At 50.2% G+C, this 12,545-nt stretch overlaps 1 long non-coding RNA gene across 1 annotated transcript; it reads right to left on the bottom strand.

Moving 5' to 3' along the window:
* Window positions 1-1,038: 1,038 nt before the first annotated feature.
* On the bottom strand, window positions 1,039-12,302 carry LOC139077767 (uncharacterized). Its single transcript, XR_011530288.1, has 3 exons — window positions 11,899-12,302; window positions 7,675-7,798; window positions 1,039-1,657 (listed from the first exon to the last, which is right to left on the bottom strand). It is a non-coding gene; the product is annotated as an uncharacterized lncRNA (long non-coding RNA).
* Window positions 12,303-12,545: the final 243 nt, after the last annotated feature.

Genomic DNA, 12,545 nt, shown 5'->3' with positions numbered 1-12,545 from the left:
AACAAAGCTCCTGGAAGGTTTCAGGATGGGGGAGGTGATGAAATCAAATGACCCATTGAGGCTAAATTACCAGCCTCGCAGAGCGTTTTTAGAAACACCATTCTGCCTCGGCCTGGGGCCACCACTCTTTCGCTTGCTCTTCCAATTAATTATTGTGTTTTAACACTATCTCCAAAGATAATTGCCTGTCAGTGTATCAGTATGTAACACCTCGGGGTGAACGATGCTCTCACACTCCGTCTGTCAGCACTGATAAACACAGGGCGGGGGGAGAACCCACCTGCTTTGCTGTGATCAGCCAGGATCTGGAGCATCCTATCCTTCTCCTCGGCAAAGATGCCGGCTCCTTCGCTCACGCACCCCCTTCCCTGGGTTAGCACAGCATGGGGTGGCGGAAGGGGGTTAGGCTGCGAGCAGAAGCACACATGCTCCGTGGTAGAAGAGGGTCTGATCACCCTGCTCGTTCTGAGATGGCTTCTTTCCAAGAGATCTGTGCTTGTTAATTTAATTTTAGGACTCCAGAATAGGTAGCAAAGGAGGGATTTTTTTGTTTTCTTGCCACCTATCCCATCACCCCACTGATAGAAAAAGTATAGATCAACGGGCTTTGTAATTACAGAGTTGGTAAAAAAATATTTTCAAAATAAATCATGGTCGGAGGGGTCTTTTGTATTCTTTAGAGCAAAATAGAAAAGTGATGAGATGCTAGCGCTGAAGCTGTTTGGCTTTCAAGCCCACCGCATTAAATATTTCAACAGGGGAAAGAAAAAATTCCCCATTTCAAATTAAATTGAACCCATTCGGTGAATGTATGAGCATCATATGGAGTAAGTGTCAATTAAAGTGATAAGTAGTGGGTCTGGCACGGAGTTCTGGATTGTTCTGAGGTCTCCTTCCCCAGTGTGGCCGTTCAGTGCTTTGGGGGAAATTGAAACTGATCCACCAAGTGCGACCTGGGATTCTTCTGAGACGTAGATTCGGGTCCAATACCTCTGAGTTAATTGGCATTTTATTCTCATTTAAATCTCTGTCACAACCTTTTATTTTATTTTTGTATTTCAGAGCAAACTACAATCCCGGCTTCTTCCCTGCAGCTTGCAGGGAGCTCAGAACAAATTAGGTGGTGTCATTATCTCACCCACAGATCGCAGAGCCCTCCAGCTTCTGTCAAGATCTGGGGGGCGAGGTTGCCTGCCAACTGTGTTCTCAGTTGCAGAATGGAGAGGAAATGGTATCAGTAATGGCATTGAATTTTTTCTCCGAAGCCCAGTTTGCTTCCTATCTCCTGGGTGAATAGCTACATGGACCTTCCCTTCGAGGAGAGGGAGGAAGCACCTGAGATGCGAGAGGGAGACTCTGGAATGAATGATAAGGTATGCAAAATCATGAACTGTGAGGTTGAAGCAGATGTTTAGCCTGGGCAGTAGGAACACTGACTAGGGTTACCCTCATGCTCGTCCCAGAGCGAGCACCCAGGATGCCCGTTAGGGGCCCCCCACTGTCATTGAAGGAAGGTTAGCGGGCTGTGGGCTCCACCTTCTTAGGGAGCCCTCCTCAGGGAAGTCCCTGGGTTCTTGGCCTTGATTCCCCTGTCTTCATCTCCAGATGACGTCAGTCTGTGGTCACTTTCCCAGGAGGCTTCAGCCTTTCCCAGTGCCTAGGATAAGCAATATGATTAGGGCCATTGGTTTCCACATGTGCGCCACCCACTCTGGTCTTCACTAAGTACCTCTTACTTCATATGGACTTTCAGCCTCGCAAATAACCAAAGAATGTTTCTCTAGGAATCACTGGGTTAAGACTGCTGTTTCCACCATCCTTGGTAACTCACATTCTCACAAATACAACCCCACACAGATATCTTTACTCACACCTAACCCCACCTATCGTCCCTCCAAATGTCCTGGTCGTTTTGTGACACACAATTTTCCTGGCTTCATCAGTTCGTTGGTTCACAAAAGGCCTCAGTACTTAACAGTGTAAACTCAGATTGTTCTGGCTCATGGCATTCACCTGCTGATGCAGGACCCCTCCCGGCAAAGACATCTCCTCCCAGGAAGTATATTTCTGGGAATCCACAAGGAGGGTCCCATGAGATCTCCCAGAAGTCCATCCTGCTGCCACTTGAAAGGGTTGGCCATGACCACCAGGCATTGGCTCTCTCCCACCAGGTTTCCGTTGGGAATTACACCCACAGCCTGGCGTCAAAGATCCATTCTCCCCTACTGCTCCTGGACAATCCCCATGATGTCCTGGAGTTCTCCCCAAGCAGGTGAGAAATGCATGCTTCCTCTGCGCTGCAGGCCACTTTGTCACCTGGGCTCCAAAACAGCATTGCTTGAGCCCCTGTGCAAACAGCTGCATCAGCGTCTTCCTGCCACCTTCACTTCGCAGCATTCAGACATGGGCCAGGGGCTGGGCCAGGGAGAGGGCTCATGCTGGCTTCCTCTGCAGCCCCTCATATCTGCTCCCAACATCTGTGTACAACCCTCTTCCCACACACATCCCCTCGTGCAGCAGGCTCTCCCCGAAGATGTTGCTAGGCCCCCAGTTCAGCAGACACAGCGAGCACTGACTCCCCCAGGCCCAGTTGGAATCCTTGCGCAAGGTCCATGCCGCATTTTGCAATTCTCTTGGCCAGTCAAAGACAGAGACTGGCACAAGCCCTCCTATGATCTCATAGTCCCTCCAGTGTGTAGCATTCATGGGTTCTCAGCAGCATTGCCTATGAGAGCCATGATTTCATTGCCTTGAATTCACTCACGAAGTTGTAATTTGTCTTTTTCTTTTCATGTCTTTGAGCTATTTGAGGGCAGAGCCCAAGCTGTAAACAGTTTTGTACTCTCCCACAGGAAGCGGCCCATTCCCTGGCACAGAGCAGATACTCTGTGCTTATCAAGGACTGAACCAGGGTCAGCATGGGTCACTTGGGGTCAGATGGAATTTAACCTGGAAGCCCCCAGAGGCCCTTACAAAACCGGATTCTTTTAGATTCCGATTCAGGAGGTCTGGAAGAGGCGCCTGGAGATGTTTATTTAATAAGTATCAGAGTTCTGATCAACACTGTCATTTGGAACCACTGGCCTAGAAAGTCAGCTGCTGCTTCTAGCTCACATGACCGTTGAGTCGGTGCAGGACATCTGAGCTGCTTGGTTGGAGTGGGCAGGCACGGTCTCTCTTTCCAACCGTGTCCCCCTAGAAGTCCCTCAACATCTCCTCCTTCGTGGTTCTTGTTTCCACTTCCCGTATATGGTTTATATCGTGTACCACATCTGACAGATAGTTTTCCAGCTCCGTCAAATTCTGAGGTGGGATCAGTGCATCCCCTGCCTTGGTTAGGTCAGTGCATCCCCTGCCTTCCTGACCTTGAGAGGTGCCAACTTTGCCTTATTAGGGAACCATCATCCTGGAACCTCCAAGTGTCCATGGTCAAGCCAGAGTTTGGCTCCAGGTCTGTGTGACTCCAGAAACTCAGACACAGGGACTGAGAGAAAGGAGAAGAGGCCACCACCCCATCACACCGACTCATGGTTTTTCTCTCCAAAATGTAATTCGCCAACCTCCTTTGCCATCTTGTCTCTGGTTACCCCAGGCTCTGGTAGATGCCTGACTAATTTAACTCAGTCCAACCAAGGGACTTAAAAGTTAACAAATTATCTGAGTCTCTTTCTCCTACTCCCCTTCCAACCGCTGACAGTGTCCCAGGACTGTTCAAAATTTTATAATTAACCATCCACTGAAAGATAATGGGAGGTTCCTGGGGAGATCTGTGGCATAGTCACAAAGGAAAACTATTATGGATGTATCTTGGGTTTGATTTCAATTGTATGCCAGGTTTGTATCCTACTCTTCAATATAATTGTTCTTTTACTATTAAAGAAATATTTTTAGTTAGATACCAATGAGGAAAAGTGATGCTCCAATAAGATGCACTCTGCTTGTCTTGCAGGATTGTGTCCTCCCTGCTGCACTTCTGTGTACCATCAGGAAACTCCTATCCCAGTGTGAGGAGCCTAGCCCTAAACTAGTAGAGCTGCAGAGATCTCTGATAGGCAGCGCTCAGCACAGAGTAGGGGAACTGTGCGTTCCCAGGCCCAGTCAGGCTCAGAGCCCCTGATGGCTATGGTACAAGGATGGTGACGCCGCATGGAGCAGAGAAGGAGCACCAGTAAGGGCTGTGATGCCTGGGATGCTGGGCCTGTGGAAGAGGAAGCAGTGGTACCCATGGATTAGCCAATGCACCCTGGCAGATGCCGGTGGACATGGCCGTGGAACAGCAACATGGCGGGGAGGGTTGGACTCATTCGTGAGCAGGTATGAGGAGTCACCTGAGAACGCTCAGAAATAGCAGATGGCAGCGGGACATTTTCAGGGTTCCTGCATCAGGAGATGGGGCGATGAACCAGGGAGGTCTGAGATCTTCTCTCAGATCTTATTTGTCTCCTGGAAAAGCTTGGTTCACGGACTTAGCAGAAGCACTGTGGGAAGAAAGGCTCACAGCGATGTAGTCTCATGGTTTTCAATACCGACTATCTACTGATGACTCCCATATTTACATTTCCAGCTCAGACTGCTTTTCTGGAATTCAGTCTTATATATCCAAATATCCACACAACATCTTGATTTAGATGTCTAACGAACATCTCAAACTCAACATATCCCAAATTCCTAATCTCCCCTACCAAAACTGCCTCCACCCACAGCCTCCCCCAGCTGAGCTGCACCACCTCCATCCTCCGTTTGCTTCGCCAAAAACCTTGGAGACTCCTTTGATTTCTCTCTTTCTCTCACACTCCACATCCAACAGTTCAGCAAACCTGGAGGTTCTATCTTCAAGTAGGTCCAGATTCTGACCACTTCTCCCCACTTCCCCTGATCCACAGTGCTCCAAGCCACCATCATTTCTCCTCTATGAAACAGCATAGGTTTCCTGTGGGGTCTCCCTGCTCCCGCCCTTGCCTCCCTTCATCTCTTCTTAGCATAAAACCGGAAGATCCCTTTACAAAGTCAGCCAGGTCATGTATGTCTTTGCTCAAAACCCTGCAAGGGCCCCCCACTCCACGCAGAGTCATACCTCAAATCCTCACAATGGCTGACAAAGCCTTGTGTGCTCTGCACTTTCCCAACTCCATCCTCACAACTTTTTCTCATCCCTCCACCCTGCCTCTGGTCACACTGGCCTCCTTCCTGTCCTTGAACACTCCAGCATGACTTTGGATCTCTGTCAACTGTTCCCTCTGCCTAGAAAGCTCCTCTTCCGTATATCGGCTTGGCCAACTCCCTCATCTGCATCGTGTCTTTGCTGAAATTTCACCTTGTCCATGAGGCCACCCTCTGCAGCCCACACCTCCCACTACACTCTCAGTCCACTTTTCCCAGCTCTACTTCTCATCTTCTCTTAGCGCTTACCACTGTCTAACAAGTTGTATAATTCACTTATACATTATGGTTATCATGTGTCTCTCTTCATTAGAATGTAAGTCCCACCAGGGTATGAATCTTTGTTTTGTTCACTGCTGTGCCTGCAGATAGATAATGTGGGAGTAGGCGCTCAGTAAATGTTGAATGTTAAATGTTGAATATAGGGTTTGGGAGCATGTATCAGATGGCAAAGAAGGTGCATTGTCAAAGATGGCAGAAATAATGACATAAAACCAGCTGTTCTTGGAGTAAAATGCACTAGTTGTCTCAGGGTCCAGTTGGAAGGTGAAAGGAAGGTTTTCTGAGAAAACCAAGATAAGCAGAGTCCACTGGAGATCTCAGTGTCTTAATGCTGAATAACAACATTTAACAATGATAATGGAAACTCTCCTCTCCTTAATATAGCTTCTTTTCTATACAGTCATTTCACCCTCCAATGACTCTACAAGATAGATGTAGTAATCCCATATTAAGGTTAAGGAAACCAAGCCTCAGAGAGAGAAGCAAACTTGCCTAGTGCTCCATAACTAGGAAGAGACTGAGCCAGCCGGGCCTGGCCAGTCCAAGTCCTGAGTCCCCTCACCTCCCTACTCTTTGCTGTGCCAGCCACAGGAGAAGAGAGAGGGGAGAGGACCTCACCACTGGGTGAGCAGACAGATTTGGGGTTATCACTCTTCAGAAACGTCCAGCTTGGAAAGATTCCTTCAGAGACTGAGGTCATTCCAAGAGATGCCAACACACATTCCTCTTTGCGGTCTGGCTCCCCACTCAAGCGTAAAGACCTCATTACCCAGAACTATACAGGACAGAGTCTTCTAGCAACCCCACATGGACTGTCCTCCTCCTCCACCTTCCCACCTTGAAACATTGTCCGTTCCTCACACCTGGGCTAGCCAGCTTGCTCAGCTTCCATTATTCCCTCCTCTTCCATGAGAATACAAAATCAATAGTGGTCTGGAGACCAATTCTGGCACTTTAATCAGAACAATAGAATTGGAGGCCAAAGGGCTGTGTGTTGACAAGACAAAGACCACATTGAGGGCTGTAGGGAGCCAGCAGAAAGGAGTATGACTGTGTCCAGTTTTAGGGCAGCCAGACACAAAAGAGGTTGTTCACCCAAACGAAGTTTTAAAAATCCTATAGTGTGCAATTTGGACCTTGTTGGAGTTGTTTTGTCTATTTCTGTGGATGCTGGCCCATCCCCTCCCTTGGCAGAGCCAAGAGGCCGTCCATAACTCACTTGCAGATGTCCTACAGTGCCGTCTCATTTTTGTACTTTATACTCATTAGCAGACACAACTGGAAATTCTTGAGCTGTTGCAAAATGGGTCATTTGGAACCAAATTCTGGTCTCTGAGTAGGTTTGTACAGTGGATTGTTGGCGCTCCCTTGGCCAGAGGAGATATGGATGTTGTCATTATTCCTCAAGTGTTGAAAAGGCCCAGCTAGAGACAGGTGGCATGTTCTTAGATCACTGCAGCTGGAGCAGGTCTTAGGCAATGTCTAGTCCATCCTCACTTAAGAAGCCATGGCCCCAAGATGGAGGTCACAAAGCCATGATGGCCAACCCTCATGGCACATTCACAAAGTCCATCATTAAAACCTTCTTTTGTTGTCCCTACAGACACTGTGGTTGCCTTGGCCATGGCACTGGGCCACTTTGTAGGCAAAAAGCCATTGCAGACCTTGACATCCAGCTTTTGTTTGGTTCTGCTTGATGCTTGTTGAGTCTGTATATTTGGCAACCTCAGTCATTCATTCACCAAACACGTACTGATCACCTCCCACCTCTGCGTTGACTGGGCGCTCTCTCAACAATGATAATAACTGACACTTACAGGGCGTTCACTGTGAAACAGGCATGCTATCAGAGCTTTATCCACAAAAGCTAATTAATCCTCACCACAGCCCCAGGAGTAGATGAGCCAGTGATAATGTAAGAAAAGAAGTCTGAAAATCAATGAAACCCAGATGCTGAGCTCCTTTGTTTCCCAAAGATTGCCTCACTGACATCCATAAAAATTTAACTATGAAATTTCATTTATAAACTCAACTTGATCATCAAGGAGACATCCCCCGTCTCTTCCACTTTGCAAGCCTCCCCAACTCTCTGCTCATCCTTTGGGACCAAATAACCTTCTGAGAGGAAGAAACATTCTCTTGCTCACAAGATTGCAAATGTCCTGAGGCCTGGACTACTGAATAGGGTGGTACTGCTCCTCTAGACACAGAGCCACCCCCAAAGAGACCCACCTGTACATTCCAGCAGACCCTCTGGTCCGGACAGAGTTGGAAGCACCTCTCTTAGTCACCATTGGTCCTCTTTCAGTGAACGTGCGTAGTGGCTGCTCAGATGTCAGTGCCGGTTTGTGTATGCCTGCATGCATGAATGAATGAATAGATGGATGGATAAATGAATGAATGAATGAATGATTTTTTAAAATTTCAGAACATTGACTAATTCCTGCCCATAAGAATCCCTTTGTATACTCTGAAATGCCACCTCTCCAATATGTCTAAAATTGTACCATTGAATTTTTATCATCTTAGGCTGCGTGGTCCACAATGGGAGCCACCAGCCACATGTAACTATTTAAATATAAATCTGAATTAACTAATATAAATCAAATTAAAAATTCAGTTCCTCGCTTGCACTATTTACATTTCGAGCGCTCAGTAGCCGCAAGTGGTTAGCGATTACCATATTGGACAGCAGATCCTTCCACACGGGAAGTTCTCCTGGACAACACTGCTCCAGGGAACCATTTCTGAAATCTTTCTTTGGCTCACAGACCAATGACAAATCTGATAAAAGATGCAGATTTTCTCCCCAGTCAGAAAAAGTGTGAGTACATTGCCCATGCCCACACTCAGACCTTCCGTGGACCCAGGTTAAGAACGCTCGCTTTAAGTTTGAACCTTTCGTAGAATTCAAATAATCCCTTGGAGAAACAACATGTCAAGTGATCATCAGTTATCTATACCTGAGTGTGTGTAATTTATCAGATGCTCTCTGGAGCTCTATCCATCTGGTTTGGAGCAAGAGGAGGAGGTGAGAGCCCTAAGGACTTGGGTAGCTGGGAAGGCAGGGAGAGGAGAGAGAGAGGGCATGTTGGCCCTGAAGAAACTTGTGTACCCTGCAATGATTCAGGGGACCAGTTTTTCCTGCACCTCACAATTCATCACAACAAGATCCCGATGACAGTCGAGCATGATGTCAGCACACAGCAGGTGCTTAATGCACAATGTGTAGAGCTTCTCTAACAAGTATTGTTTTGGGCATCTTGAAGAATACAAAGATGAACCAAACATGGTTCCTGTCCTCAAAGAACTTAGAGTTTCCTCTGGGAAAGACGGTTATATAAACAATAACAAATAATGATGGCTAACATTTACTGGAGCAGGGTACCTTGTTATATATCGTATATGTTGTATATTTTTTCACATTTAATCATGCCTACAACCCTATGGGATAGGCACTATTATTCCCATTTTATAGGTGACAAAACTGAGGTTTCGGGAGAGGAGTAACTTGCCTAGTGATGGAACTGAATTCAGATAGGGTCTCCCTGACCGTGAGGCCAGTGTTTGCTTCATGGCATCAGGTTTCTGCAGATCCAGAGAGGAGCACAGGTCTGAGTACAGAGGGGCCCAGGTCCGGCGGCCTCCATCCCCGCAGAGCTGGGCGGCTCGAGGAGAGGCTGTGTAAAGGTATGCTTTTTGGTGAGGAAGATTGGCCCTGAGCTAACATCTGTTGCCAGTCTTCCTCTTTTTTTTTCTCCCCAAAGCCATAGTACATAGCTGTATATCCTAGTAGTAAGTCCTTCTGGTTCTTCTATGTGGGATGCTGCCTTGGCATGGTTTGATGAGTGGTGTGTATGTCCACGCCTAGTATCCGAACCAATGAACCCTGCACCGCCGGAGCGGAGCATGAGAACTTAACCACTCCACCACGGGGCTGGCCCATAGGTGAGGGTATTTAAAGGGGTTCCAGCATGGGCTGGCCAGTGGGCTAGGATGGCCACTAAGGAGCTGTCCAGTCTGGCTTCCACAAGCTCTGACTGTCTGCCTGTGCCCTCCCCAGCGCCTGCCAGCTGCTTGTGCACTGGCAGGGTCCCCCTGGACGGCAACACTGCCTGCACTGCCAGTGACCATCAGCCCCATGGAGGGAGATGACCGGCTAGCCTTCCCCAGCCAGCCACACAGCTTCTCTGCCCCCCAAAGTCCCATTAACAGGCAGGCCTCTGGACACACCGTCAGGAAGGAAATAATGATCAATTTGAACGCACAGGTTCACTCTTCCCATGATTCCCCAAGCCCAGCATCCTCTCAGCGGGGCTAAACACCTCACATTATTGTCGACAGTTTGCCAAACACACCATCTCTTTGAAGCCACACTGCCTGGCATAGTGCAGGACTCTCGCCTGTGTTCCAGGTGAGGACGCCCAGGCCCAGAGGCTTAATTCACTGCTGTGGCCAGACGGGGGCTGGGAAGAGGATGAGGACCAGGAGACCCGTGGACCTGCCCTGCGCTGTGAGGCTCCCATGGTCCCTCTGGTGTTTCCTAGGGCACCATGGGGGCCTGGAGGCCAAGGGCCACGAAACAGAGGAGGGCAGTGCATCCTGGAGGTGCCAGTCTGTAGAGTCGCCTCTGCTCATGTCCCTGTGGCTCCTCCAACTCTCGTATAGCGCCCATCCGTCTCCCTCTCCGTCTCTGTCTCATACACACATGTGCATGTGCGTGCGTGCACACACACACACAAACACACACACACACACATCACCACCACCCACCCACCCCCACCCCCGCACGGTGAAACTCCAGGGCCTCCTGCCCCTTCCCTCGGGCTGCCCTGGCACCGAGGAGGAGCCTGAATTGCAACCCTGGACAGTGTGCACCCCCTACACATACACACCCTTCCACCCTCCCCTCTCCTCAGGGTCACCTCCTTACACACTGCGTGGGGGCCTCCTCCCTCCCTGTCTGAAGCCTCGCCTGCATCCTGGTCCGCCCCCTGTGGAAGGAGTCTGCTCAGGAGGCCTGCATCTCGGGGTGGCGAGGACGGCTGACAGGGCACAGAAGGGGAGGTGGAGGCCGCCCAGCTGCAGGGCCCGCGCACTGCCTGCCACTTCCCTGCCAGGCGGCCCCTCGGGCCCTGCAGCTGGGGTGAGAAGTGGGCTGCCTCCCACCGAGCCCACCTCTGCCAGGAAAGGGAGGCTTGGCCCCACTCACTGGGCAGGCGACAGGAAGCTGGTCTGGAATGACAGCCTGGGACTTCTGGTAAGTCACCTGACCTCTCTGAGCCCACTTCTCACCTGCAGGGTGAGGATAACAATGCCTGCTCTCGCTCCCCTGGTCGGGGAGGCATGAGGGCAGAGGAGGCAATCGGCTCTAAGGTACTTCGGAAAGCACGCTGCTGTAAATAGAAAGCTTGCTCTTTCTCAAAGGAGAATATGGAAGTGCACCCACGCTCTCATACATGCACACATGCACATTCGATCTTGCTTTCAGATCTAGAAGGGACTCTTGAAACACTTGATTGTGTTCCCAGAATAGCAGTGGGGACACAGAGAAATCTCAGGTGTGGCTTCCCCTGTGTGGAAGAATTTGGTCGTGTTGGAAGAGCAAAAGAGCATTCTCATGGTGCCCATTCCATGGACCTTCCGGTGCCCACTGTCACCCTGGCTGGAAGGAGACAGTCTCATGGCCTCAGAGCGATCATCTGAGCGCAGGCCAGAGCCTTAAAGCCACTCTGCTGTCCCCTTCAAGGCCAGGGAAACAGAGCCCTGGAGAATCCAGTGATTTGCCTGAGGACAGACAGACAGAGGTAGGGGCAAAATCTGGCAGAACAGTGTGCCTGCTGCACATTCAAAGGCCTCCCCAGCGCCTCAGCCCTTGCTCTTGACGTGGAAGATACACACACACACACACACGCTTGTACACCTGCACACACACACATGCGTCTCCCTCTGGGTTCATACAAAATGGGCTCCAGGGAGACGATGCGAACCTCATTTGACTCCGGCCATGCTCAGTGACATCTACTGGAATATGAAGCATCGTAATGAAGAATGCCGCTCTGGAGCCAGATGGGCCCTGGCTGGAGTCCCTGCTGTCGTGTACGAGCTGCGTGGCCTTGAGTGGGTTAGTCTCGGCCCCTTGGCTGTGCAGCGAGCCTGGTGACAGTACTTGCTTGCCATGGGAACACAGTGAGATGATGCCTGCACGAGGGCTCGGCCCTGGCTGGGGTGTAGCTCGGGCTCTTGTGATTGTTGCTCTAGAAGGAGGACAGAGGACTCATCCTGGGCAGTCCCCACACCTGCAGCTGAGGATAAAACAGGGCCTGGCCTCAAGGAGAGTGTTGGGCTAAGTGCTTTCGGTACTTGTCTCATTTCTTTAACAGTAATCCCATGAGGTCTTTATAGTTATCCTCATGATAGGGGGAAATGGAGGCCCAGAGAGGTTAAGTAACTTACCCCAGGTCACACAGCCAGTGAGTAGCAGCACGGAGATTTGAACCCAGGTCTGTCTCCACCTCTGAAGCACAAAGACCTCCTTCTGTGCCACACTGCATCTCCAAGAAGTTTCACCTTTTCTCCTAGCAGGGAGATGACTCATGGAACAGGCCCTTGGATCACAGATGTGCCCTCTCCAACTGGGCAAGATTGACCACTGTCAGGCTGAGTTTCTCGTCCGCCTGGCACGATGGCCACCTCGGCAGAGCTGGAAGGGGTGGTGGCAGTGCTCTGATCTGCAGGCCGGTGCCGCCGTCAGCTGGACTGGCCCACCTTCCCAGTGGCCTGACACTAGGACCATGCGGACCATGAGGAGGCTGCCTGCCTGGGTCCCTGCAGGCTGTCTCTGTGTCACCCTGTGGTCTGAGTGTAGGGGCTCCAGCTTGCAGCCCCTCAGCCAGTCCCAGACGGTGCTGATCTTGCCCCAGGAGGGGCCTGTCAGCGCTCCTTAATTATTCTTTAGGGCCTGTCTGAACTAGGGCTTCCTCCTAATCCAGAAAAACAGGTTTTTGGTGTGGGAGCGTGGGCTACTTCAATGGTCCACATTCCTGAGGCAAACACTCCCAGTGGTGGTGGCAGGAGCAAGGCAGGAGCAAGGACTTCGGCAT

This window comes from Equus przewalskii, chromosome 1 (assembly GCF_037783145.1).
Source record: "Equus przewalskii isolate Varuska chromosome 1, EquPr2, whole genome shotgun sequence".
Taxonomy (NCBI): Eukaryota; Metazoa; Chordata; class Mammalia; order Perissodactyla; family Equidae; genus Equus; species Equus przewalskii.
The sequence above is the reverse complement of the archived record's forward strand: the minus strand, read 5'-3'. Positions and strand labels throughout refer to the sequence as shown.